This window comes from Schistocerca americana, unplaced genomic scaffold, assembly GCF_021461395.2.
Source record: "Schistocerca americana isolate TAMUIC-IGC-003095 unplaced genomic scaffold, iqSchAmer2.1 HiC_scaffold_182, whole genome shotgun sequence".
Lineage (NCBI taxonomy): Eukaryota > Metazoa > Arthropoda > Insecta > Orthoptera > Acrididae > Schistocerca > Schistocerca americana.
This window is the reverse complement of record NW_025725887.1, coordinates 193,713-217,935: the sequence shown is the minus strand read 5'-3', so window position 1 is coordinate 217,935 and position 24,223 is coordinate 193,713. Positions and strand designations below refer to the sequence as shown.

The following is a 24,223-nucleotide window of genomic DNA, read 5'->3' as shown; positions in this document are numbered from 1 at the left end:
GGCGATAAAACAAATATCTAATGTGACGTACTTACTGATGATCCAGAGCCGATTCAGCATATGTGTGCCAATCCAGAAGTAGAAAGCGCCTAAGTATCACAATATTAAGTTGGTTAGTTTGATGCTCGCCTGGAGCATATCATTAGCTTCCCCTGAGGGCGAAATGCACAGCGTAGCCGTTGCTAGGGAACGGCCTTTTCTGTCGTTTTTTGTTTTCTCTGCGTCAATGTGAATATTGATAACTACAGTTCTGCTCGTTCCACTCAAGACAGATTGCGACGGAAAACAATGGTTTAAGGCACCATGTTTAAGCTGTGGTTCCCGAAAGGGAGGTTTGCGGTGCAACCTCACATCGGGCAACTCGTTTTAAATACTCTAAAACCAACGTAATTCCTTCACACAAGAAAAAAAAACACGCTCATTTCGCCGTCAGGCTCTGGAGATACACCTAGAAACGACGGTAGTAGAGACTTTGCGCTCACACGTCAGATTGGCCGAGCGGTCTAAGGCGCCAGATTTAAGCTCTGGTTCCCTAAGGGGAGCGTGGGTTCGAACCCCACATCTGACAATGCATTTTAAATATTCCAAAACTACCAATGTCGTACATGCGGGAAAACAAGTAAATTACGCGGGAACAGGTTCCACAGATACTACTAGAAACGGCAGTGACTATGGTGCTTGCCTTGCAAGTCTGATTGTCTGGCGGTCAGAAAGAATGGAAAGCTGTTAGGAGACATGGCTTTCAGCCACGAGGCCCGGATTCGATTCACGGTAGCCGAACATACTTTTGTTTGCTGAGTCTTGGTTATTCTCACGGCATTTACGATATCTTTGTGTTGTGGTTTTTGGGGTCCAAGCATCAGGCGAGCAAACGTGAACGAAAGCAGATATGTGTGTAAATGAGTGTCAGGGCAGTAATAAAGGTGGATGAGACGGTTGATCGGGTATTGGGCTGCAGACGTGCCACATTGCGTAGCTCGATAGCTGAGTAAGTCAGAGCGTCGTGCTGTGAACACAAACGCCACGTATTCGACCGCACCAAGTGCCATTTCATTTTTCGCCCCTAAAAGACAATGCTTCCTCCAGCGAGACACTGCCAGGTAAATAACAAGCGATCTTCACAAGAAGTAAGGTATCTACACGTCGTGCGATACTGTCGCCAACGGCCATACCGCGCGTAGTGCAGCGGTTCTCGTCTGTTCACCGGCGTTAAGAATCGTTGGCCGTGGCTAGTACTTAGAAGCCCAGAGCACGTCGAGTTCCCAGCCGAGCACGAATCCTTCATTTTGCATTTTTCCTTCGGTTCCGTTGTTGCTTAGCGATAATGATGCGGTCCCGCACGCTGACGCCACTCTTGCCTGGCCACAATAAAATGAAAGGTGCTGTCGTGTGTTTGTCGTTTTTTGGTCTCTCCCAGTCGTTTCTAGCGCCTGCCCTCTACATATATGCCCATTTCCAAGCGTCAGCTTTCGCGTCAGCCGAGCAAAGTCGAGACAAGTCGACACATGGAGACACACGATGCTGAGAAACGGAACCCGCAGACTAGCGCCCTGGCACCACGGACTGAGACGAGGGGCGAAGGAAAACTATTCGTACCGCGACAGTTCACAGTTTCGAAGATCGCGTTTCGTTACGTGGAATACCCCCAGAAGAAAAAAGTACTTCTCGTGCGGTGGACGGGAATCGAACCCGGATCAACTGCTTGGGAAGCAACCATGCTGACCGTTACACCACCACCGCGTTGTGCTGCGTCCCACCCACGCCCTGATGTGTCGGCTACCCTCCTGCCACCAGAGGCCGAAGGCGCTGGCGCTGTAGGCGCTCAACGCCAGGGCGGAGGTGAGCACATCTGAACGCAGTGCGTAGGTGCTGCTAGGGCGATGTAGTGAAGCTAGAAGCAGAACTGACAGCCGTTGAAAAACTGCCCTTTAATTTACAGCAGGGCGATAAAACAAATATCTAATGTGACGTACTTACTGATGATCCAGAGCCGATTCAGCATATGTGTGCCAATCCAGAAGTAGAAAGCGCCTAAGTATCACAATATTAAGTTGGTTAGTTTGATGCTCGCCTGGAGCATATCATTAGCTTCCCCTGAGGGCGAAATGCACAGCGTAGCCGTTGCTAGGGAACGGCCTTTTCTGTCGTTTTTTGTTTTCTCTGCGTCAATGTGAATATTGATAACTACAGTTCTGCTCGTTCCACTCAAGACAGATTGCGACGGAAAACAATGGTTTAAGGCACCATGTTTAAGCTGTGGTTCCCGAAAGGGAGGTTTGCGGTGCAACCTCACATCGGGCAACTCGTTTTAAATACTCTAAAACCAACGTAATTCCTTCACACAAGAAAAAAAAAACACGCTCATTTCGCCGTCAGGCTCTGGAGATACACCTAGAAACGACGGTAGTAGAGACTTTGCGCTCACACGTCAGATTGGCCGAGCGGTCTAAGGCGCCAGATTTAAGCTCTGGTTCCCTAAGGGGAGCGTGGGTTCGAACCCCACATCTGACAATGCATTTTAAATATTCCAAAACTACCAATGTCGTACATGCGGGAAAACAAGTAAATTACGCGGGAACAGGTTCCACAGATACTACTAGAAACGGCAGTGACTATGGTGCTTGCCTTGCAAGTCTGATTGTCTGGCGGTCAGAAAGAATGGAAAGCTGTTAGGAGACATGGCTTTCAGCCACGAGGCCCGGATTCGATTCACGGTAGCCGAACATACTTTTGTTTGCTGAGTCTTGGTTATTCTCACGGCATTTACGATATCTTTGTGTTGTGGTTTTTGGGGTCCAAGCATCAGGCGAGCAAACGTGAACGAAAGCAGATATGTGTGTAAATGAGTGTCAGGGCAGTAATAAAGGTGGATGAGACGGTTGATCGGGTATTGGGCTGCAGACGTGCCACATTGCGTAGCTCGATAGCTGAGTAAGTCAGAGCGTCGTGCTGTGAACACAAACGCCACGTATTCGACCGCACCAAGTGCCATTTCATTTTTCGCCCCTAAAAGACAATGCTTCCTCCAGCGAGACACTGCCAGGTAAATAACAAGCGATCTTCACAAGAAGTAAGGTATCTACACGTCGTGCGATACTGTCGCCAACGGCCATACCGCGCGTAGTGCAGCGGTTCTCGTCTGTTCACCGGCGTTAAGAATCGTTGGCCGTGGCTAGTACTTAGAAGCCCAGAGCACGTCGAGTTCCCAGCCGAGCACGAATCCTTCATTTTGCATTTTTCCTTCGGTTCCGTTGTTGCTTAGCGATAATGATGCGGTCCCGCACGCTGACGCCACTCTTGCCTGGCCACAATAAAATGAAAGGTGCTGTCGTGTGTTTGTCGTTTTTTGGTCTCTCCCAGTCGTTTCTAGCGCCTGCCCTCTACATATATGCCCATTTCCAAGCGTCAGCTTTCGCGTCAGCCGAGCAAAGTCGAGACAAGTCGACACATGGAGACACACGATGCTGAGAAACGGAACCCGCAGACTAGCGCCCTGGCACCACGGACTGAGACGAGGGGCGAAGGAAAACTATTCGTACCGCGACAGTTCACAGTTTCGAAGATCGCGTTTCGTTACGTGGAATACCCCCAGAAGAAAAAAGTACTTCTCGTGCGGTGGACGGGAATCGAACCCGGATCAACTGCTTGGGAAGCAACCATGCTGACCGTTACACCACCACCGCGTTGTGCTGCGTCCCACCCACGCCCTGATGTGTCGGCTACCCTCCTGCCACCAGAGGCCGAAGGCGCTGGCGCTGTAGGCGCTCAACGCCAGGGCGGAGGTGAGCACATCTGAACGCAGTGCGTAGGTGCTGCTAGGGCGATGTAGTGAAGCTAGAAGCAGAACTGACAGCCGTTGAAAAACTGCCCTTTAATTTACAGCAGGGCGATAAAACAAATATCTAATGTGACGTACTTACTGATGATCCAGAGCCGATTCAGCATATGTGTGCCAATCCAGAAGTAGAAAGCGCCTAAGTATCACAATATTAAGTTGGTTAGTTTGATGCTCGCCTGGAGCATATCATTAGCTTCCCCTGAGGGCGAAATGCACAGCGTAGCCGTTGCTAGGGAACGGCCTTTTCTGTCGTTTTTTGTTTTCTCTGCGTCAATGTGAATATTGATAACTACAGTTCTGCTCGTTCCACTCAAGACAGATTGCGACGGAAAACAATGGTTTAAGGCACCATGTTTAAGCTGTGGTTCCCGAAAGGGAGGTTTGCGGTGCAACCTCACATCGGGCAACTCGTTTTAAATACTCTAAAACCAACGTAATTCCTTCACACAAGAAAAAAAAACACGCTCATTTCGCCGTCAGGCTCTGGAGATACACCTAGAAACGACGGTAGTAGAGACTTTGCGCTCACACGTCAGATTGGCCGAGCGGTCTAAGGCGCCAGATTTAAGCTCTGGTTCCCTAAGGGGAGCGTGGGTTCGAACCCCACATCTGACAATGCATTTTAAATATTCCAAAACTACCAATGTCGTACATGCGGGAAAACAAGTAAATTACGCGGGAACAGGTTCCACAGATACTACTAGAAACGGCAGTGACTATGGTGCTTGCCTTGCAAGTCTGATTGTCTGGCGGTCAGAAAGAATGGAAAGCTGTTAGGAGACATGGCTTTCAGCCACGAGGCCCGGATTCGATTCACGGTAGCCGAACATACTTTTGTTTGCTGAGTCTTGGTTATTCTCACGGCATTTACGATATCTTTGTGTTGTGGTTTTTGGGGTCCAAGCATCAGGCGAGCAAACGTGAACGAAAGCAGATATGTGTGTAAATGAGTGTCAGGGCAGTAATAAAGGTGGATGAGACGGTTGATCGGGTATTGGGCTGCAGACGTGCCACATTGCGTAGCTCGATAGCTGAGTAAGTCAGAGCGTCGTGCTGTGAACACAAACGCCACGTATTCGACCGCACCAAGTGCCATTTCATTTTTCGCCCCTAAAAGACAATGCTTCCTCCAGCGAGACACTGCCAGGTAAATAACAAGCGATCTTCACAAGAAGTAAGGTATCTACACGTCGTGCGATACTGTCGCCAACGGCCATACCGCGCGTAGTGCAGCGGTTCTCGTCTGTTCACCGGCGTTAAGAATCGTTGGCCGTGGCTAGTACTTAGAAGCCCAGAGCACGTCGAGTTCCCAGCCGAGCACGAATCCTTCATTTTGCATTTTTCCTTCGGTTCCGTTGTTGCTTAGCGATAATGATGCGGTCCCGCACGCTGACGCCACTCTTGCCTGGCCACAATAAAATGAAAGGTGCTGTCGTGTGTTTGTCGTTTTTTGGTCTCTCCCAGTCGTTTCTAGCGCCTGCCCTCTACATATATGCCCATTTCCAAGCGTCAGCTTTCGCGTCAGCCGAGCAAAGTCGAGACAAGTCGACACATGGAGACACACGATGCTGAGAAACGGAACCCGCAGACTAGCGCCCTGGCACCACGGACTGAGACGAGGGGCGAAGGAAAACTATTCGTACCGCGACAGTTCACAGTTTCGAAGATCGCGTTTCGTTACGTGGAATACCCCCAGAAGAAAAAAGTACTTCTCGTGCGGTGGACGGGAATCGAACCCGGATCAACTGCTTGGGAAGCAACCATGCTGACCGTTACACCACCACCGCGTTGTGCTGCGTCCCACCCACGCCCTGATGTGTCGGCTACCCTCCTGCCACCAGAGGCCGAAGGCGCTGGCGCTGTAGGCGCTCAACGCCAGGGCGGAGGTGAGCACATCTGAACGCAGTGCGTAGGTGCTGCTAGGGCGATGTAGTGAAGCTAGAAGCAGAACTGACAGCCGTTGAAAAACTGCCCTTTAATTTACAGCAGGGCGATAAAACAAATATCTAATGTGACGTACTTACTGATGATCCAGAGCCGATTCAGCATATGTGTGCCAATCCAGAAGTAGAAAGCGCCTAAGTATCACAATATTAAGTTGGTTAGTTTGATGCTCGCCTGGAGCATATCATTAGCTTCCCCTGAGGGCGAAATGCACAGCGTAGCCGTTGCTAGGGAACGGCCTTTTCTGTCGTTTTTTGTTTTCTCTGCGTCAATGTGAATATTGATAACTACAGTTCTGCTCGTTCCACTCAAGACAGATTGCGACGGAAAACAATGGTTTAAGGCACCATGTTTAAGCTGTGGTTCCCGAAAGGGAGGTTTGCGGTGCAACCTCACATCGGGCAACTCGTTTTAAATACTCTAAAACCAACGTAATTCCTTCACACAAGAAAAAAAACACGCTCATTTCGCCGTCAGGCTCTGGAGATACACCTAGAAACGACGGTAGTATAGACTTTGCGCTCACACGTCAGATTGGCCGAGCGGTCTAAGGCGCCAGATTTAAGCTCTGGTTCCCTAAGGGGAGCGTGGGTTCGAACCCCACATCTGACAATGCATTTTAAATATTCCAAAACTACCAATGTCGTACATGCGGGAAAACAAGTAAATTACGCGGGAACAGGTTCCACAGATACTACTAGAAACGGCAGTGACTATGGTGCTTGCCTTGCAAGTCTGATTGTCTGGCGGTCAGAAAGAATGGAAAGCTGTTAGGAGACATGGCTTTCAGCCACGAGGCCCGGATTCGATTCACGGTAGCCGAACATACTTTTGTTTGCTGAGTCTTGGTTATTCTCACGGCATTTACGATATCTTTGTGTTGTGGTTTTTGGGGTCCAAGCATCAGGCGAGCAAACGTGAACGAAAGCAGATATGTGTGTAAATGAGTGTCAGGGCAGTAATAAAGGTGGATGAGACGGTTGATCGGGTATTGGGCTGCAGACGTGCCACATTGCGTAGCTCGATAGCTGAGTAAGTCAGAGCGTCGTGCTATGAACACAAACGCCACGTATTCGACCGCACCAAGTGCCATTTCATTTTTCGCCCCTAAAAGACAATGCTTCCTCCAGCGAGACACTGCCAGGTAAATAACAAGCAATCTTCACAAGAAGTAAGGTATCTACACGTCGTGCGATACTGTCGCCAACGGCCATACCGCGCGTAGTGCAGCGGTTCTCGTCTGTTCACCGGCGTTAAGAATCGTTGGCCGTGGCTAGTACTTAGAAGCCCAGAGCACGTCGAGTTCCCAGCCGAGCACGCATCCTTCATTTTGCATTTTTCCTTCGGTTCCGTTGTTGCTTAGCGATAATGATGCGGTCCCGCACGCTGACGCCACTCTTGCCTGGCCACAATAAAATGAAAGGTGCTGTCGTGTGTTTGTCGTTTTTTGGTCTCTCCCAGTCGTTTCTAGCGCCTGCCCTCTACATATATGCCCATTTCCAAGCGTCAGCTTTCGCGTCAGCCGAGCAAAGTCGAGACAAGTCGACACATGGAGACACACGATGCTGAGAAACGGAACCCGCAGACTAGCGCCCTGGCACCACGGACTGAGACGAGGGGCGAAGGAAAACTATTCGTACCGCGACAGTTCACAGTTTCGAAGATCGCGTTTCGTTACGTGGAATACCCCCAGAAGAAAAAAGTACTTCTCGTGCGGTGGACGGGAATCGAACCCGGATCAACTGCTTGGGAAGCAACCATGCTGACCGTTACACCACCACCGCGTTGTGCTGCGTCCCACCCACGCCCTGATGTGTCGGCTACCCTCCTGCCACCAGAGGCCGAAGGCGCTGGCGCTGTAGGCGCTCAACGCCAGGGCGGAGGTGAGCACATCTGAACGCAGTGCGTAGGTGCTGCTAGGGCGATGTAGTGAAGCTAGAAGCAGAACTGACAGCCGTTGAAAAACTGCCCTTTAATTTACAGCAGGGCGATAAAACAAATATCTAATGTGACGTACTTACTGATGATCCAGAGCCGATTCAGCATATGTGTGCCAATCCAGAAGTAGAAAGCGCCTAAGTATCACAATATTAAGTTGGTTAGTTTGATGCTCGCCTGGAGCATATCATTAGCTTCCCCTGAGGGCGAAATGCACAGCGTAGCCGTTGCTAGGGAACGGCCTTTTCTGTCGTTTTTTGTTTTCTCTGCGTCAATGTGAATATTGTTAACTACGGTTCTGCTCGTTCCACTCAAGACAGATTGCGACGGAAAACAATGGTTTAAGGCACCATGTTTAAGCTGTGGTTCCCGAAAGGGAGGTTTGCGGTGCAACCTCACATCGGGCAACTCGTTTTAAATACTCTAAAACCAACGTAATTCCTTCACACAAGAAAAAAAAACACGCTCATTTCGCCGTCAGGCTCTGGAGATACACCTAGAAACGACGGTAGTAGAGACTTTGCGCTCACACGTCAGATTGGCCGAGCGGTCTAAGGCGCCAGATTTAAGCTCTGGTTCCCTAAGGGGAGCGTGGGTTCGAACCCCACATCTGACAATGCATTTTAAATATTCCAAAACTACCAATGTCGTACATGCGGGAAAACAAGTAAATTACGCGGGAACAGGTTCCACAGATACTACTAGAAACGGCAGTGACTATGGTGCTTGCCTTGCAAGTCTGATTGTCTGGCGGTCAGAAAGAATGGAAAGCTGTTAGGAGACATGGCTTTCAGCCACGAGGCCCGGATTCGATTCACGGTAGCCGAACATACTTTTGTTTGCTGAGTCTTGGTTATTCTCACGGCATTTACGATATCTTTGTGTTGTGGTTTTTGGGGTCCAAGCATCAGGCGAGCAAACGTGAACGAAAGCAGATATGTGTGTAAATGAGTGTCAGGGCAGTAATAAAGGTGGATGAGACGGTTGATCGGGTATTGGGCTGCAGACGTGCCACATTGCGTAGCTCGATAGCTGAGTAAGTCAGAGCGTCGTGCTGTGAACACAAACGCCACGTATTCGACCGCACCAAGTGCCATTTCATTTTTCGCCCCTAAAAGACAATGCTTCCTCCAGCGAGACACTGCCAGGTAAATAACAAGCGATCTTCACAAGAAGTAAGGTATCTACACGTCGTGCGATACTGTCGCCAACGGCCATACCGCGCGTAGTGCAGCGGTTCTCGTCTGTTCACCGGCGTTAAGAATCGTTGGCCGTGGCTAGTACTTAGAAGCCCAGAGCACGTCGAGTTCCCAGCCGAGCACGAATCCTTCATTTTGCATTTTTCCTTCGGTTCCGTTGTTGCTTAGCGATAATGATGCGGTCCCGCACGCTGACGCCACTCTTGCCTGGCCACAATAAAATGAAAGGTGCTGTCGTGTGTTTGTCGTTTTTTGGTCTCTCCCAGTCGTTTCTAGCGCCTGCCCTCTACATATATGCCCATTTCCAAGCGTCAGCTTTCGCGTCAGCCGAGCAAAGTCGAGACAAGTCGACACATGGAGACACACGATGCTGAGAAACGGAACCCGCAGACTAGCGCCCTGGCACCACGGACTGAGACGAGGGGCGAAGGAAAACTATTCGTACCGCGACAGTTCACAGTTTCGAAGATCGCGTTTCGTTACGTGGAATACCCCCAGAAGAAAAAAGTACTTCTCGTGCGGTGGACGGGAATCGAACCCGGATCAACTGCTTGGGAAGCAACCATGCTGACCGTTACACCACCACCGCGTTGTGCTGCGTCCCACCCACGCCCTGATGTGTCGGCTACCCTCCTGCCACCAGAGGCCGAAGGCGCTGGCGCTGTAGGCGCTCAACGCCAGGGCGGAGGTGAGCACATCTGAACGCAGTGCGTAGGTGCTGCTAGGGCGATGTAGTGAAGCTAGAAGCAGAACTGACAGCCGTTGAAAAACTGCCCTTTAATTTACAGCAGGGCGATAAAACAAATATCTAATGTGACGTACTTACTGATGATCCAGAGCCGATTCAGCATATGTGTGCCAATCCAGAAGTAGAAAGCGCCTAAGTATCACAATATTAAGTTGGTTAGTTTGATGCTCGCCTGGAGCATATCATTAGCTTCCCCTGAGGGCGAAATGCACAGCGTAGCCGTTGCTAGGGAACGGCCTTTTCTGTCGTTTTTTGTTTTCTCTGCGTCAATGTGAATATTGTTAACTACGGTTCTGCTCGTTCCACTCAAGACAGATTGCGACGGAAAACAATGGTTTAAGGCACCATGTTTAAGCTGTGGTTCCCGAAAGGGAGGTTTGCGGTGCAACCTCACATCGGGCAACTCGTTTTAAATACTCTAAAACCAACGTAATTCCTTCACACAAGAAAAAAAAACACGCTCATTTCGCCGTCAGGCTCTGGAGATACACCTAGAAACGACGGTAGTAGAGACTTTGCGCTCACACGTCAGATTGGCCGAGCGGTCTAAGGCGCCAGATTTAAGCTCTGGTTCCCTAAGGGGAGCGTGGGTTCGAACCCCACATCTGACAATGCATTTTAAATATTCCAAAACTACCAATGTCGTACATGCGGGAAAACAAGTAAATTACGCGGGAACAGGTTCCACAGATACTACTAGAAACGGCAGTGACTATGGTGCTTGCCTTGCAAGTCTGATTGTCTGGCGGTCAGAAAGAATGGAAAGCTGTTAGGAGACATGGCTTTCAGCCACGAGGCCCGGATTCGATTCACGGTAGCCGAACATACTTTTGTTTGCTGAGTCTTGGTTATTCTCACGGCATTTACGATATCTTTGTGTTGTGGTTTTTGGGGTCCAAGCATCAGGCGAGCAAACGTGAACGAAAGCAGATATGTGTGTAAATGAGTGTCAGGGCAGTAATAAAGGTGGATGAGACGGTTGATCGGGTATTGGGCTGCAGACGTGCCACATTGCGTAGCTCGATAGCTGAGTAAGTCAGAGCGTCGTGCTGTGAACACAAACGCCACGTATTCGACCGCACCAAGTGCCATTTCATTTTTCGCCCCTAAAAGACAATGCTTCCTCCAGCGAGACACTGCCAGGTAAATAACAAGCGATCTTCACAAGAAGTAAGGTATCTACACGTCGTGCGATACTGTCGCCAACGGCCATACCGCGCGTAGTGCAGCGGTTCTCGTCTGTTCACCGGCGTTAAGAATCGTTGGCCGTGGCTAGTACTTAGAAGCCCAGAGCACGTCGAGTTCCCAGCCGAGCACGAATCCTTCATTTTGCATTTTTCCTTCGGTTCCGTTGTTGCTTAGCGATAATGATGCGGTCCCGCACGCTGACGCCACTCTTGCCTGGCCACAATAAAATGAAAGGTGCTGTCGTGTGTTTGTCGTTTTTTGGTCTCTCCCAGTCGTTTCTAGCGCCTGCCCTCTACATATATGCCCATTTCCAAGCGTCAGCTTTCGCGTCAGCCGAGCAAAGTCGAGACAAGTCGACACATGGAGACACACGATGCTGAGAAACGGAACCCGCAGACTAGCGCCCTGGCACCACGGACTGAGACGAGGGGCGAAGGAAAACTATTCGTACCGCGACAGTTCACAGTTTCGAAGATCGCGTTTCGTTACGTGGAATACCCCCAGAAGAAAAAAGTACTTCTCGTGCGGTGGACGGGAATCGAACCCGGATCAACTGCTTGGGAAGCAACCATGCTGACCGTTACACCACCACCGCGTTGTGCTGCGTCCCACCCACGCCCTGATGTGTCGGCTACCCTCCTGCCACCAGAGGCCGAAGGCGCTGGCGCTGTAGGCGCTCAACGCCAGGGCGGAGGTGAGCACATCTGAACGCAGTGCGTAGGTGCTGCTAGGGCGATGTAGTGAAGCTAGAAGCAGAACTGACAGCCGTTGAAAAACTGCCCTTTAATTTACAGCAGGGCGATAAAACAAATATCTAATGTGACGTACTTACTGATGATCCAGAGCCGATTCAGCATATGTGTGCCAATCCAGAAGTAGAAAGCGCCTAAGTATCACAATATTAAGTTGGTTAGTTTGATGCTCGCCTGGAGCATATCATTAGCTTCCCCTGAGGGCGAAATGCACAGCGTAGCCGTTGCTAGGGAACGGCCTTTTCTGTCGTTTTTTGTTTTCTCTGCGTCAATGTGAATATTGATAACTACAGTTCTGCTCGTTCCACTCAAGACAGATTGCGACGGAAAACAATGGTTTAAGGCACCATGTTTAAGCTGTGGTTCCCGAAAGGGAGGTTTGCGGTGCAACCTCACATCGGGCAACTCGTTTTAAATACTCTAAAACCAACGTAATTCCTTCACACAAGAAAAAAAAACACGCTCATTTCGCCGTCAGGCTCTGGAGATACACCTAGAAACGACGGTAGTAGAGACTTTGCGCTCACACGTCAGATTGGCCGAGCGGTCTAAGGCGCCAGATTTAAGCTCTGGTTCCCTAAGGGGAGCGTGGGTTCGAACCCCACATCTGACAATGCATTTTAAATATTCCAAAACTACCAATGTCGTACATGCGGGAAAACAAGTAAATTACGCGGGAACAGGTTCCACAGATACTACTAGAAACGGCAGTGACTATGGTGCTTGCCTTGCAAGTCTGATTGTCTGGCGGTCAGAAAGAATGGAAAGCTGTTAGGAGACATGGCTTTCAGCCACGAGGCCCGGATTCGATTCACGGTAGCCGAACATACTTTTGTTTGCTGAGTCTTGGTTATTCTCACGGCATTTACGATATCTTTGTGTTGTGGTTTTTGGGGTCCAAGCATCAGGCGAGCAAACGTGAACGAAAGCAGATATGTGTGTAAATGAGTGTCAGGGCAGTAATAAAGGTGGATGAGACGGTTGATCGGGTATTGGGCTGCAGACGTGCCACATTGCGTAGCTCGATAGCTGAGTAAGTCAGAGCGTCGTGCTATGAACACAAACGCCACGTATTCGACCGCACCAAGTGCCATTTCATTTTTCGCCCCTAAAAGACAATGCTTCCTCCAGCGAGACACTGCCAGGTAAATAACAAGCAATCTTCACAAGAAGTAAGGTATCTACACGTCGTGCGATACTGTCGCCAACGGCCATACCGCGCGTAGTGCAGCGGTTCTCGTCTGTTCACCGGCGTTAAGAATCGTTGGCCGTGGCTAGTACTTAGAAGCCCAGAGCACGTCGAGTTCCCAGCCGAGCACGCATCCTTCATTTTGCATTTTTCCTTCGGTTCCGTTGTTGCTTAGCGATAATGATGCGGTCCCGCACGCTGACGCCACTCTTGCCTGGCCACAATAAAATGAAAGGTGCTGTCGTGTGTTTGTCGTTTTTTGGTCTCTCCCAGTCGTTTCTAGCGCCTGCCCTCTACATATATGCCCATTTCCAAGCGTCAGCTTTCGCGTCAGCCGAGCAAAGTCGAGACAAGTCGACACATGGAGACACACGATGCTGAGAAACGGAACCCGCAGACTAGCGCCCTGGCACCACGGACTGAGACGAGGGGCGAAGGAAAACTATTCGTACCGCGACAGTTCACAGTTTCGAAGATCGCGTTTCGTTACGTGGAATACCCCCAGAAGAAAAAAGTACTTCTCGTGCGGTGGACGGGAATCGAACCCGGATCAACTGCTTGGGAAGCAACCATGCTGACCGTTACACCACCACCGCGTTGTGCTGCGTCCCACCCACGCCCTGATGTGTCGGCTACCCTCCTGCCACCAGAGGCCGAAGGCGATGGCGCTGTAGGCGCTCAACGCCAGGGCGGAGGTGAGCACATCTGAACGCAGTGCGTAGGTGCTGCTAGGGCGATGTAGTGAAGCTAGAAGCAGAACTGACAGCCGTTGAAAAACTGCCCTTTAATTTACAGCAGGGCGATAAAACAAATATCTAATGTGACGTACTTACTGATGATCCAGAGCCGATTCAGCATATGTGTGCCAATCCAGAAGTAGAAAGCGCCTAAGTATCACAATATTAAGTTGGTTAGTTTGATGCTCGCCTGGAGCATATCATTAGCTTCCCCTGAGGGCGAAATGCACAGCGTAGCCGTTGCTAGGGAACGGCCTTTTCTGTCGTTTTTTGTTTTCTCTGCGTCAATGTGAATATTGATAACTACAGTTCTGCTCGTTCCACTCAAGACAGATGGCGACGGAAAACAATGGTTTAAGGCACCATGTTTAAGCTGTGGTTCCCGAAAGGGAGGTTTGCGGTGCAACCTCACATCGGGCAACTCGTTTTAAATACTCTAAAACCAACGTAATTCCTTCACACAAGAAAAAAAACACGCTCATTTCGCCGTCAGGCTCTGGAGATACACCTAGAAACGACGGTAGTAGAGACTTTGCGCTCACACGTCAGATTGGCCGAGCGGTCTAAGGCGCCAGATTTAAGCTCTGGTTCCCTAAGGGGAGCGTGGGTTCGAACCCCACATCTGACAATGCATTTTAAATATTCCAAAACTACCAATGTCGTACATGCGGGAAAACAAGTAAATTACGCGGGAACAGGTTCCACAGATACTACTAGAAACGGCAGTGACTATGGTGCTTGCCTTGCAAGTCTGATTGTCTGGCGGTCAGAAAGAATGGAAAGCTGTTAGGAGACATGGCTTTCAGCCACGAGGCCCGGATTCGATTCACGGTAGCCGAACATACTTTTGTTTGCTGAGTCTTGGTTATTCTCACAGCATTTACGATATCTTTGTGTTGTGGTTTTTGGGGTCCAAGCATCAGGCGAGCAAACGTGAACGAAAGCAGATATGTGTGTAAATGAGTGTCAGGGCAGTAATAAAGGTGGATGAGACGGTTGATCGGGTATTGGGCTGCAGACGTGCCACATTGCGTAGCTCGATAGCTGAGTAAGTCAGAGCGTCGTGCTGTGAACACAAACGCCACGTATTCGACCGCACCAAGTGCCATTTCATTTTTCGCCCCTAAAAGACAATGCTTCCTCCAGCGAGACACTGCCAGGTAAATAACAAGCGATCTTCACAAGAAGTAAGGTATCTACACGTCGTGCGATACTGTCGCCAACGGCCATACCGCGCGTAGTGCAGCGGTTCTCGTCTGTTCACCGGCGTTAAGAATCGTTGGCCGTGGCTAGTACTTAGAAGCCCAGAGCACGTCGAGTTCCCAGCCGAGCACGAATCCTTCATTTTGCATTTTTCCTTCGGTTCCGTTGTTGCTTAGCGATAATGATGCGGTCCCGCACGCTGACGCCACTCTTGCCTGGCCACAATAAAATGAAAGGTGCTGTCGTGTGTTTGTCGTTTTTTGGTCTCTCCCAGTCGTTTCTAGCGCCTGCCCTCTACATATATGCCCATTTCCAAGCGTCAGCTTTCGCGTCAGCCGAGCAAAGTCGAGACAAGTCGACACATGGAGACACACGATGCTGAGAAACGGAACCCGCAGACTAGCGCCCTGGCACCACGGACTGAGACGAGGGGCGAAGGAAAACTATTCGTACCGCGACAGTTCACAGTTTCGAAGATCGCGTTTCGTTACGTGGAATACCCCCAGAAGAAAAAAGTACTTCTCGTGCGGTGGACGGGAATCGAACCCGGATCAACTGCTTGGGAAGCAACCATGCTGACCGTTACACCACCACCGCGTTGTGCTGCGTCCCACCCACGCCCTGATGTGTCGGCTACCCTCCTGCCACCAGAGGCCGAAGGCGCTGGCGCTGTAGGCGCTCAACGCCAGGGCGGAGGTGAGCACATCTGAACGCAGTGCGTAGGTGCTGCTAGGGCGATGTAGTGAAGCTAGAAGCAGAACTGACAGCCGTTGAAAAACTGCCCTTTAATTTACAGCAGGGCGATAAAACAAATATCTAATGTGACGTACTTACTGATGATCCAGAGCCGATTCAGCATATGTGTGCCAATCCAGAAGTAGAAAGCGCCTAAGTATCACAATATTAAGTTGGTTAGTTTGATGCTCGCCTGGAGCATATCATTAGCTTCCCCTGAGGGCGAAATGCACAGCGTAGCCGTTGCTAGGGAACGGCCTTTTCTGTCGTTTTTTGTTTTCTCTGCGTCAATGTGAATATTGATAACTACAGTTCTGCTCGTTCCACTCAAGACAGATGGCGACGGAAAACAATGGTTTAAGGCACCATGTTTAAGCTGTGGTTCCCGAAAGGGAGGTTTGCGGTGCAACCTCACATCGGGCAACTCGTTTTAAATACTCTAAAACCAACGTAATTCCTTCACACAAGAAAAAAAACACGCTCATTTCGCCGTCAGGCTCTGGAGATACACCTAGAAACGACGGTAGTAGAGACTTTGCGCTCACACGTCAGATTGGCCGAGCGGTCTAAGGCGCCAGATTTAAGCTCTGGTTCCCTAAGGGGAGCGTGGGTTCGAACCCCACATCTGACAATGCATTTTAAATATTCCAAAACTACCAATGTCGTACATGCGGGAAAACAAGTAAATTACGCGGGAACAGGTTCCACAGATACTACTAGAAACGGCAGTGACTATGGTGCTTGCCTTGCAAGTCTGATTGTCTGGCGGTCAGAAAGAATGGAAAGCTGTTAGGAGACATGGCTTTCAGCCACGAGGCCCGGATTCGATTCACGGTAGCCGAACATACTTTTGTTTGCTGAGTCTTGGTTATTCTCACGGCATTTACGATATCTTTGTGTTGTGGTTTTTGGGGTCCAAGCATCAGGCGAGCAAACGTGAACGAAAGCAGATATGTGTGTAAATGAGTGTCAGGGCAGTAATAAAGGTGGATGAGACGGTTGATCGGGTATTGGGCTGCAGACGTGCCACATTGCGTAGCTCGATAGCTGAGTAAGTCAGAGCGTCGTGCTGTGAACACAAACGCCACGTATTCGACCGCACCAAGTGCCATTTCATTTTTCGCCCCTAAAAGACAATGCTTCCTCCAGCGAGACACTGCCAGGTAAATAACAAGCGATCTTCACAAGAAGTAAGGTATCTACACGTCGTGCGATACTGTCGCCAACGGCCATACCGCGCGTAGTGCAGCGGTTCTCGTCTGTTCACCGGCGTTAAGAATCGTTGGCCGTGGCTAGTACTTAGAAGCCCAGAGCACGTCGAGTTCCCAGCCGAGCACGAATCCTTCATTTTGCATTTTTCCTTCGGTTCCGTTGTTGCTTAGCGATAATGATGCGGTCCCGCACGCTGACGCCACTCTTGCCTGGCCACAATAAAATGAAAGGTGCTGTCGTGTGTTTGTCGTTTTTTGGTCTCTCCCAGTCGTTTCTAGCGCCTGCCCTCTACATATATGCCCATTTCCAAGCGTCAGCTTTCGCGTCAGCCGAGCAAAGTCGAGACAAGTCGACACATGGAGACACACGATGCTGAGAAACGGAACCCGCAGACTAGCGCCCTGGCACCACGGACTGAGACGAGGGGCGAAGGAAAACTATTCGTACCGCGACAGTTCACAGTTTCGAAGATCGCGTTTCGTTACGTGGAATACCCCCAGAAGAAAAAAGTACTTCTCGTGCGGTGGACGGGAATCGAACCCGGATCAACTGCTTGGGAAGCAACCATGCTGACCGTTACACCACCACCGCGTTGTGCTGCGTCCCACCCACGCCCTGATGTGTCGGCTACCCTCCTGCCACCAGAGGCCGAAGGCGCTGGCGCTGTAGGCGCTCAACGCCAGGGCGGAGGTGAGCACATCTGAACGCAGTGCGTAGGTGCTGCTAGGGCGATGTAGTGAAGCTAGAAGCAGAACTGACAGCCGTTGAAAAACTGCCCTTTAATTTACAGCAGGGCGATAAAACAAATATCTAATGTGACGTACTTACTGATGATCCAGAGCCGATTCAGCATATGTGTGCCAATCCAGAAGTAGAAAGCGCCTAAGTATCACAATATTAAGTTGGTTAGTTTGATGCTCGCCTGGAGCATATCATTAGCTTCCCCTGAGGGCGAAATGCACAGCGTAGCCGTTGCTAGGGAACGGCCTTTTCTGTCGTTTTTTGTTTTCTCTGCGTCAATGTGAATATTGATAACTACAGTTCTGCTCGTTCCACTCAAGACAGATGGCGACGGAAAACAATGGTTTAAGGCACCATGTTTAAGCTGTGGTTCCCGAAAGGGAGGTTTGCGGTGCAACCTCACATCGGGCAACTCGTTTTAAATACTCTAAAACCAACGTAATTCCTTCACACAAGAAAAAAAACACGCTCATTTCGCCGTCAGGCTCTGGAGATACACCTAGAAACGACGGTAGTAGAGACTTTGCGCTCACACGTCAGATTGGCCGAGCGGTCTAAGGCGCCAGATTTAAGCTCTGGTTCCCTAAGGGGAGCGTGGGTTCGAACCCCACATCTGACAATGCATTTTAAATATTCCAAAACTACCAATGTCGTACATGCGGGAAAACAAGTAAATTACGCGGGAACAGGTTCCACAGATACTACTAGAAACGGCAGTGACTATGGTGCTTGCCTTGCAAGTCTGATTGTCTGGCGGTCAGAAAGAATGGAAAGCTGTTAGGAGACATGGCTTTCAGCCACGAGGCCCGGATTCGATTCACGGTAGCCGAACATACTTTTGTTTGCTGAGTCTTGGTTATTCTCACGGCATTTACGATATCTTTGTGTTGTGGTTTTTGGGGTCCAAGCATCAGGCGAGCAAACGTGAACGAAAGCAGATATGTGTGTAAATGAGTGTCAGGGCAGTAATAAAGGTGGATGAGACGGTTGATCGGGTATTGGGCTGCAGACGTGCCACATTGCGTAGCTCGATAGCTGAGTAAGTCAGAGCGTCGTGCTATGAACACAAACGCCACGTATTCGACCGCACCAAGTGCCATTTCATTTTTCGCCCCTAAAAGACAATGCTTCCTCCAGCGAGACACTGCCAGGTAAATAACAAGCGATCTTCACAAGAAGTAAGGTATCTACACGTCGTGCGATACTGTCGCCAACGGCCATACCGCGCGTAGTGCAGCGGTTCTCGTCTGTTCACCGGCGTTAAGAATCGTTGGCCGTGGCTAGTACTTAGAAGCCCAGAGCACGTCGAGTTCCCAGCCGAGCACGCATCCTTCATTTTGCATTTTTCCTTCGGTTCCGTTGTTGCTTAGCGATAATGATGCGGTCCCGCACGCTGACGCCACTCTTGCCTGGCCACAATAAAATGAAAGGTGCTGTCGTGTGTTTGTCGTTTTTTGGTCTCTCCCAGTCGTTTCTAGCGCCTGCCCTCTACATATATGCCCATTTCCAAGCGTCAGCTTTCGCGTCAGCCGAGCAAAGTCGAGACAAGTCGACACATGGAGACACACGATGCTGAGAAACGGAACCCGCAGACTAGCGCCCTGGCACCACGGACTGAGACGAGGGGCGAAGGAAAACTATTCGTACCGCGACAGTTCACAGTTTCGAAGATCGCGTTTCGTTACGTGGAATACCCCCAGAAGAAAAAAGTACTTCTCGTGCGGTGGACGGGAATCGAACCCGGATCAACTGCTTGGGAAGCAACCATGCTGACCGTTACACCACCACCGCGTTGTGCTGCGTCCCACCCACGCCCTGATGTGTCGGCTACCCTCCTGCCACCAGAGGCCGAAGGCGATGGCGCTGTAGGCGCTCAACGCCAGGGCGGAGGTGAGCACATCTGAACGCAGTGCGTAGGTGCTGCTAGGGCGATGTAGTGAAGCTAGAAGCAGAACTGACAGCCGTTGAAAAACTGCCCTTTAATTTACAGCAGGGCGATAAAACAAATATCTAATGTGACGTACTTACTGATGATCCAGAGCCGATTCAGCATATGTGTGCCAATCCAGAAGTAGAAAGCGCCTAAGTATCACAATATTAAGTTGGTTAGTTTGATGCTCGCCTGGAGCATATCATTAGCTTCCCCTGAGGGCGAAATGCACAGCGTAGCCGTTGCTAGGGAACGGCCTTTTCTGTCGTTTTTTGTTTTCTCTGCGTCAATGTGAATATTGATAACTACAGTTCTGCTCGTTCCACTCAAGACAGATGGCGACGGAAAACAATGGTTTAAGGCACCATGTTTAAGCTGTGGTTCCCGAAAGGGAGGTTTGCGGTGCAACCTCACATCGGGCAACTCGTTTTAAATACTCTAAAACCAACGTAATTCCTTCACACAAGAAAAAAAACACGCTCATTTCGCCGTCAGGCTCTGGAGATACACCTAGAAACGACGGTAGTAGAGACTTTGCGCTCACACGTCAGATTGGCCGAGCGGTCTAAGGCGCCAGATTTAAGCTCTGGTTCCCTAAGGGGAGCGTGGGTCGAACCCCACATCTGACAATGCATTTTAAATATTCCAAAACTACCAATGTCGTACATGCGGGAAAACAAGTAAATTACGCGGGAACAGGTTCCACAGATACTACTAGAAACGGCAGTGACTATGGTGCTTGCCTTGCAAGTCTGATTGTCTGGCGGTCAGAAAGAATGGAAAGCTGTTAGGAGACATGGCTTTCAGCCACGAGGCCCGGATTCGATTCACGGTAGCCGAACATACTTTTGTTTGCTGAGTCTTGGTTATTCTCACGGCATTTACGATATCTTTGTGTTGTGGTTTTTGGGGTCCAAGCATCAGGCGAGCAAACGTGAACGAAAGCAGATATGTGTGTAAATGAGTGTCAGGGCAGTAATAAAGGTGGATGAGACGGTTGATCGGGTATTGGGCTGCAGACGTGCCACATTGCGTAGCTCGATAGCTGAGTAAGTCAGAGCGTCGTGCTATGAACACAAACGCCACGTATTCGACCGCACCAAGTGCCATTTCATTTTTCGCCCCTAAAAGACAATGCTTCCTCCAGCGAGACACTGCCAGGTAAATAACAAGCGATCTTCACAAGAAGTAAGGTATCTACACGTCGTGCGATACTGTCGCCAACGGCCATACCGCGCGTAGTGCAGCGGTTCTCGTCTGTTCACCGGCGTTAAGAATCGTTGGCCGTGGCTAGTACTTAGAAGCCCAGAGCACGTCGAGTTCCCAGCCGAGCACGCATCCTTCATTTTGCATTTTTCCTTCGGTTCCGTTGTTGCTTAGCGATAATGATGCGGTCCCGCACGCTGACGCCACTCTTGCCTGGCCACAATAAAATGAAAGGTGCTGTCGTGTGTTTGTCGTTTTTTGGTCTCTCCCAGTCGTTTCTAGCGCCTGCCCTCTACATATATGCCCATTTCCAAGCGTCAGCTTTCGCGTCAGCCGAGCAAAGTCGAGACAAGTCGACACATGGAGACACACGATGCTGAGAAACGGAACCCGCAGACTAGCGCCCTGGCACCACGGACTGAGACGAGGGGCGAAGGAAAACTATTCGTACCGCGACAGTTCACAGTTTCGAAGATCGCGTTTCGTTACGTGGAATACCCCCAGAAGAAAAAAGTACTTCTCGTGCGGTGGACGGGAATCGAACCCGGATCAACTGCTTGGGAAGCAACCATGCTGACCGTTACACCACCACCGCGTTGTGCTGCGTCCCACCCACGCCCTGATGTGTCGGCTACCCTCCTGCCACCAGAGGCCGAAGGCGCTGGCGCTGTAGGCGCTCAACGCCAGGGCGGAGGTGAGCACATCTGAACGCAGTGCGTAGGTGCTGCTAGGGCGATGTAGTGAAGCTAGAAGCAGAACTGACAGCCGTTGAAAAACTGCCCTTTAATTTACAGCAGGGCGATAAAACAAATATCTAATGTGACGTACTTACTGATGATCCAGAGCCGATTCAGCATATGTGTGCCAATCCAGAAGTAGAAAGCGCCTAAGTATCACAATATTAAGTTGGTTAGTTTGATGCTCGCCTGGAGCATATCATTAGCTTCCCCTGAGGGCGAAATGCACAGCGTAGCCGTTGCTAGGGAACGGCCTTTTCTGTCGTTTTTTGTTTTCTCTGCGTCAATGTGAATATTGATAACTACAGTTCTGCTCGTTCCACTCAAGACAGATTGCGACGGAAAACAATGGTTTAAGGCACCATGTTTAAGCTGTGGTTCCCGAAAGGGAGGTTTGCGGTGCAACCTCACATCGGGCAACTCGTTTTAAATACTCTAAAACCAACGTAATTCCTTCACACAAGAAAAAAAAACACGCTCATTTCGCCGTCAGGCTCTGGAGATACACCTAGAAACGACGGTAGTAGAGACTTTGCGCTCACACGTCAGATTGGCCGAGCGGTCTAAGGCGCCAGATTTAAGCTCTGGTTCCCTAAGGGGAGCGTGGGTTCGAACCCCACATCTGACAATGCATTTTAAATATTCCAAAACTACCAATGTCGTACATGCGGGAAAACAAGTAAATTACGCGGGAACAGGTTCCACAGATACTACTAGAAACGGCAGTGACTATGGTGCTTGCCTTGCAAGTCTGATTGTCTGGCGGTCAGAAAGAATGGAAAGCTGTTAGGAGACATGGCTTTCAGCCACGAGGCCCGGATTCGATTCACGGTAGCCGAACATACTTTTGTTTGCTGAGTCTTGGTTATTCTCACGGCATTTACGATATCTTTGTGTTGTGGTTTTTGGGGTCCAAGCATCAGGCGAGCAAACGTGAACGAAAGCAGATATGTGTGTAAATGAGTGTCAGGGCAGTAATAAAGGTGGATGAGACGGTTGATCGGGTATTGGGCTGCAGACGTGCCACATTGCGTAGCTCGATAGCTGAGTAAGTCAGAGCGTCGTGCTATGAACACAAACGCCACGTATTCGACCGCACCAAGTGCCATTTCATTTTTCGCCCCTAAAAGACAATGCTTCCTCCAGCGAGACACTGCCAGGTAAATAACAAGCGATCTTCACAAGAAGTAAGGTATCTACACGTCGTGCGATACTGTCGCCAACGGCCATACCGCGCGTAGTGCAGCGGTTCTCGTCTGTTCACCGGCGTTAAGAATCGTTGGCCGTGGCTAGTACTTAGAAGCCCAGAGCACGTCGAGTTCCCAGCCGAGCACGCATCCTTCATTTTGCATTTTTCCTTCGGTTCCGTTGTTGCTTAGCGATAATGATGCGGTCCCGCACGCTGACGCCACTCTTGCCTGGCCACAATAAAATGAAAGGTGCTGTCGTGTGTTTGTCGTTTTTTGGTCTCTCCCAGTCGTTTCTAGCGCCTGCCCTCTACATATATGCCCATTTCCAAGCGTCAGCTTTCGCGTCAGCCGAGCAAAGTCGAGACAAGTCGACACATGGAGACACACGATGCTGAGAAACGGAACCCGCAGACTAGCGCCCTGGCACCACGGACTGAGACGAGGGGCGAAGGAAAACTATTCGTACCGCGACAGTTCACAGTTTCGAAGATCGCGTTTCGTTACGTGGAATACCCCCAGAAGAAAAAAGTACTTCTCGTGCGGTGGACGGGAATCGAACCCGGATCAACTGCTTGGGAAGCAACCATGCTGACCGTTACACCACCACCGCGTTGTGCTGCGTCCCACCCACGCCCTGATGTGTCGGCTACCCTCCTGCCACCAGAGGCCGAAGGCGCTGGCGCTGTAGGCGCTCAACGCCAGGGCGGAGGTGAGCACATCTGAACGCAGTGCGTAGGTGCTGCTAGGGCGATGTAGTGAAGCTAGAAGCAGAACTGACAGCCGTTGAAAAACTGCCCTTTAATTTACAGCAGGGCGATAAAACAAATATCTAATGTGACGTACTTACTGATGATCCAGAGCCGATTCAGCATATGTGTGCCAATCCAGAAGTAGAAAGCGCCTAAGTATCACAATATTAAGTTGGTTAGTTTGATGCTCGCCTGGAGCATATCATTAGCTTCCCCTGAGGGCGAAATGCACAGCGTAGCCGTTGCTAGGGAACGGCCTTTTCTGTCGTTTTTTGTTTTCTCTGCGTCAATGTGAATATTGATAACTACAGTTCTGCTCGTTCCACTCAAGACAGATTGCGACGGAAAACAATGGTTTAAGGCACCATGTTTAAGCTGTGGTTCCCGAAAGGGAGGTTTGCGGTGCAACCTCACATCGGGCAACTCGTTTTAAATACTCTAAAACCAACGTAATTCCTTCACACAAGAAAAAAAAACACGCTCATTTCGCCGTCAGGCTCTGGAGATACACCTAGAAACGACGGTAGTAGAGACTTTGCGCTCACACGTCAGATTGGCCGAGCGGTCTAAGGCGCCAGATTTAAGCTCTGGTTCCCTAAGGGGAGCGTGGGTTCGAACCCCACATCTGACAATGCATTTTAAATATTCCAAAACTACCAATGTCGTACATGCGGGAAAACAAGTAAATTACGCGGGAACAGGTTCCACAGATACTACTAGAAACGGCAGTGACTATGGTGCTTGCCTTGCAAGTCTGATTGTCTGGCGGTCAGAAAGAATGGAAAGCTGTTAGGAGACATGGCTTTCAGCCACGAGGCCCGGATTCGATTCACGGTAGCCGAACATACTTTTGTTTGCTGAGTCTTGGTTATTCTCACGGCATTTACGATATCTTTGTGTTGTGGTTTTTGGGGTCCAAGCATCAGGCGAGCAAACGTGAACGAAAGCAGATATGTGTGTAAATGAGTGTCAGGGCAGTAATAAAGG

At 50.0% G+C, this 24,223-nt stretch overlaps 25 non-coding genes across 25 annotated transcripts; 13 read left to right on the top strand and 12 right to left on the bottom strand.

Moving 5' to 3' along the window:
- The first annotated feature begins 484 nt into the window (after positions 1–484).
- Trnal-uaa lies at positions 485–568 on the top strand. The gene has a single exon. It is a non-coding gene; the product is annotated as a tRNA-Leu (tRNA).
- A 1,100-nt stretch (positions 569–1,668) lies between these two features.
- On the bottom strand, positions 1,669–1,740 carry Trnag-ccc. The gene has a single exon. It is a non-coding gene; the product is annotated as a tRNA-Gly (tRNA).
- Positions 1,741–2,427: 687 nt separating this feature from the next.
- Positions 2,428–2,511, top strand: Trnal-uaa. Its single transcript has one exon. It is a non-coding gene; the product is annotated as a tRNA-Leu (tRNA).
- Positions 2,512–3,611: 1,100 nt separating this feature from the next.
- Positions 3,612–3,683, bottom strand: Trnag-ccc. Its single transcript has one exon. It is a non-coding gene; the product is annotated as a tRNA-Gly (tRNA).
- A 686-nt stretch (positions 3,684–4,369) lies between these two features.
- Trnal-uaa lies at positions 4,370–4,453 on the top strand. The gene has a single exon. It is a non-coding gene; the product is annotated as a tRNA-Leu (tRNA).
- Positions 4,454–5,553: 1,100 nt separating this feature from the next.
- Positions 5,554–5,625, bottom strand: Trnag-ccc. Its single transcript has one exon. It is a non-coding gene; the product is annotated as a tRNA-Gly (tRNA).
- Positions 5,626–6,310: 685 nt separating this feature from the next.
- On the top strand, positions 6,311–6,394 carry Trnal-uaa. The gene has a single exon. It is a non-coding gene; the product is annotated as a tRNA-Leu (tRNA).
- Positions 6,395–7,494: 1,100 nt separating this feature from the next.
- Trnag-ccc lies at positions 7,495–7,566 on the bottom strand. The gene has a single exon. It is a non-coding gene; the product is annotated as a tRNA-Gly (tRNA).
- Positions 7,567–8,252: 686 nt separating this feature from the next.
- On the top strand, positions 8,253–8,336 carry Trnal-uaa. Its single transcript has one exon. It is a non-coding gene; the product is annotated as a tRNA-Leu (tRNA).
- Positions 8,337–9,436: 1,100 nt separating this feature from the next.
- On the bottom strand, positions 9,437–9,508 carry Trnag-ccc. The gene has a single exon. It is a non-coding gene; the product is annotated as a tRNA-Gly (tRNA).
- Positions 9,509–10,194: 686 nt separating this feature from the next.
- On the top strand, positions 10,195–10,278 carry Trnal-uaa. The gene has a single exon. It is a non-coding gene; the product is annotated as a tRNA-Leu (tRNA).
- A 1,100-nt stretch (positions 10,279–11,378) lies between these two features.
- On the bottom strand, positions 11,379–11,450 carry Trnag-ccc. The gene has a single exon. It is a non-coding gene; the product is annotated as a tRNA-Gly (tRNA).
- Positions 11,451–12,136: 686 nt separating this feature from the next.
- Positions 12,137–12,220, top strand: Trnal-uaa. Its single transcript has one exon. It is a non-coding gene; the product is annotated as a tRNA-Leu (tRNA).
- A 1,100-nt stretch (positions 12,221–13,320) lies between these two features.
- On the bottom strand, positions 13,321–13,392 carry Trnag-ccc. The gene has a single exon. It is a non-coding gene; the product is annotated as a tRNA-Gly (tRNA).
- Positions 13,393–14,077: 685 nt separating this feature from the next.
- On the top strand, positions 14,078–14,161 carry Trnal-uaa. The gene has a single exon. It is a non-coding gene; the product is annotated as a tRNA-Leu (tRNA).
- Positions 14,162–15,261: 1,100 nt separating this feature from the next.
- Trnag-ccc lies at positions 15,262–15,333 on the bottom strand. The gene has a single exon. It is a non-coding gene; the product is annotated as a tRNA-Gly (tRNA).
- A 685-nt stretch (positions 15,334–16,018) lies between these two features.
- Trnal-uaa lies at positions 16,019–16,102 on the top strand. Its single transcript has one exon. It is a non-coding gene; the product is annotated as a tRNA-Leu (tRNA).
- Positions 16,103–17,202: 1,100 nt separating this feature from the next.
- Trnag-ccc lies at positions 17,203–17,274 on the bottom strand. Its single transcript has one exon. It is a non-coding gene; the product is annotated as a tRNA-Gly (tRNA).
- A 685-nt stretch (positions 17,275–17,959) lies between these two features.
- On the top strand, positions 17,960–18,043 carry Trnal-uaa. The gene has a single exon. It is a non-coding gene; the product is annotated as a tRNA-Leu (tRNA).
- A 1,100-nt stretch (positions 18,044–19,143) lies between these two features.
- Positions 19,144–19,215, bottom strand: Trnag-ccc. The gene has a single exon. It is a non-coding gene; the product is annotated as a tRNA-Gly (tRNA).
- Positions 19,216–19,900: 685 nt separating this feature from the next.
- Trnal-uaa lies at positions 19,901–19,983 on the top strand. The gene has a single exon. It is a non-coding gene; the product is annotated as a tRNA-Leu (tRNA).
- A 1,100-nt stretch (positions 19,984–21,083) lies between these two features.
- Positions 21,084–21,155, bottom strand: Trnag-ccc. The gene has a single exon. It is a non-coding gene; the product is annotated as a tRNA-Gly (tRNA).
- A 686-nt stretch (positions 21,156–21,841) lies between these two features.
- Trnal-uaa lies at positions 21,842–21,925 on the top strand. Its single transcript has one exon. It is a non-coding gene; the product is annotated as a tRNA-Leu (tRNA).
- Positions 21,926–23,025: 1,100 nt separating this feature from the next.
- Trnag-ccc lies at positions 23,026–23,097 on the bottom strand. The gene has a single exon. It is a non-coding gene; the product is annotated as a tRNA-Gly (tRNA).
- A 686-nt stretch (positions 23,098–23,783) lies between these two features.
- On the top strand, positions 23,784–23,867 carry Trnal-uaa. Its single transcript has one exon. It is a non-coding gene; the product is annotated as a tRNA-Leu (tRNA).
- The last annotated feature ends 356 nt before the right edge of the window (positions 23,868–24,223 follow it).